Source organism: Xylocopa sonorina, chromosome 10 (genome assembly GCF_050948175.1).
Source record: "Xylocopa sonorina isolate GNS202 chromosome 10, iyXylSono1_principal, whole genome shotgun sequence".
NCBI lineage: Eukaryota > Metazoa > Arthropoda > Insecta > Hymenoptera > Apidae > Xylocopa > Xylocopa sonorina.
In genome coordinates, this window is record NC_135202.1 from 6,418,244 (window position 1) to 6,420,838 (window position 2,595).

A 2,595-nucleotide genomic window follows, 5' to 3' on the forward strand; every position below is an offset into this window, starting at 1 on the left:
TAGCGAGCATTACGCGAGTTATGAAGTATACACGAGGTATTAATCAATATTACATCGCATAGAGTAATATTGATCAATCAGTCAGCTTTCAACGTGTGCCCTTTGATCGAAAGGTGTAAATTTTTCGTGACCCAGTAAATAGAAAGGGAGAAAAAAGGCCGTGTAACAAGAATAACACTGGAATTTATAATCGACGAAAGAGTTGTTTTCCCCATTTTCGCCCAAGTCTGAGGACCTCGATATTTCGCAACCAAATCACATTTTACTTGTTATCCTTATTGGTTTGAACCACCCTTCGAGATATTTTGCCACCCTCGAACCTCACCCCGTGGGTTCGAGAAGCGTATTCGCTGATCAAGGTTTTGGGATATCGCTCCCCAAAATGTTGTAGATCTCATGCTAACATGATTAAATGTTATATATCTATAACATTTACAAGTCGAATACTATACAATTATGTTAATTTTATTAGTTTTTTACCAATTGAAAAGCTTGTGTCACGCATAGCGTACAGCGTACTACTGGCGAACGTATGCGCAAGCGCATCAGACTAACGAGGTAGTAGAAAAGCTGGGATTATGATCGACGTAGATCAGTCTGCGCTTGGCGGCGTCCGAGCGATTATAGATTGGGAATGAATGTATTTCAATGAATTAACGCAATTCTTTGCAATACCTAACACGCAAAAAATTCTATCTTTTTTACTATGAAACAATCTTTAAAAAGTCCTTTACATATTGATACACAAATTGCTACTCCTTTCACTTGTACCATCAATATTTACTACCGTCTAATTACTATTCCTACTTATAATACCAATAATTATTACAGTATAAATTACTACTATTAACAATTGCGATATATATTGCTTCGAACGTTAAGGTTTTAAAATAATTTCTCAGAACTTCATAAACCGATATTAAGTTCTATACTAGGACCAAAAAATTAAAAAAAAAAAGATCGAACACTAATGAATCACAATATTCCTTCGTAGTATGTTCTGTTTTATCTCTAGTTCAATATTTTGGTGGTTTCATAAAGAAACGCGTCGGACTGAGAACTGTACGCGCCGACTGTTCCATACAATCGCCTCTGAAAGACGGGTTTAGTCGGCTTTAATCGAAACACGATCGAATATCGTTCAGTCGTGTTCGAAGGGTTCCTATGGACCTTTCAGGCCCGATACCTACACGTCCCTGTTTCTCTTCCCACCACTTCGTTCCCGAACATCCAGCTAAGTCTGACAGCCGTGTTATTGATCCAACTGGTAGCACAACGCGTCTATGCAATGAGGCCATCCATTCCCAAGGATGATGTCCACGAGCTCCCTGGGCTAACCATTCGTGATAGCCATTTAGAAGGTGCTAATGTTGTATTACGCAGCCAGCATCATTCTTTACGCGAACCTTAATTACGTTAGGCTTGCCCACGCTATTCTTATTTTAAGCCGGTTTTATATACCCAGAATAAGTAAATAACTTTGTACTCGGTGTTTCACTCACTATTCTTTTCTATCTTTAAAATATTGTCCACTTTTGTACTATCACTATAACAGTTATTCATAGCACTCCACTATCATTAAATGAAAGTTATGACAGTTCACTTCACGTTTCAAAGCACCTTCTTATTTTAAAAGCACAAGAAAACTTGGAAATATCAACTAATTTGAGAATAGTGACCATTTTTTTGCGAGGTATATACCTTTAGATGCAACCGTGGAGGTCGCAGAAGGTAACGTTTATGACACAACTGTTGATTGTACTTCAAGTTTATATCTGAGTAGATACTGGAGTCTCATAGTTCTTCGAATGAGTTCTCCAATAGGCTTCGCGAGATTGAAAAGGGTTCCCGGTGTTCCATTATGTATCGGCAACAATGAAGTTTCGAAACTATTAACAGCAGTGAAACGCGCACATAGAGGAGGCCTAACGCACGGTTGGTCGCGTGTTCGTGTACGATAAGTGCATTACTACGTGGCTGATAAGTCCGTGTGCGTGTGTGCATAGTAAAAGTTGCGGGAAACAGTAACGGCAATTAACTTGCCAGATGGTAGCTAAAAAAAAGCATGGTTCCATTCATTTCCAGGAAATATAACCGATAATTAAACAAATTTTTACTTCATTCTGATTAACTTGGCTCGAATCTAGCCCAATAAATTTTGTTCTACAAAATATAAGCAACATTACATTAATTAAGATCGAGTTGCGAACATTTAATTAATAGACGCCATATGCCTAATTAATAACTTTGTAGATTCTAACGATCGTGTCAGTAATTTAGAAATCAGTACTGAAGCGTGTTTGCCTTGGACGAACGGACCCTGTTCGATTGAAAATATCCGGACAAATAGAAAGGCAATAAAAATGGAAATATCTTTTTTACTAAAAGTTTCCAAGGAATAATACAAAAACGAGCAAGGCGCGACACATCAACAGCGTCTAAGAAGTAATTTAAAAAAACGATGGAAACGTAATACACTTTGTGTAAATAAAAAATGTGCAAAAGCGGATTGAAGGGGCAGAAAAGCCTAGGTCCCGGGCCAGGCATCGAGTTCAGGGGAAACTCGATGTCCTTATAACGACGCAAATGTCGGCC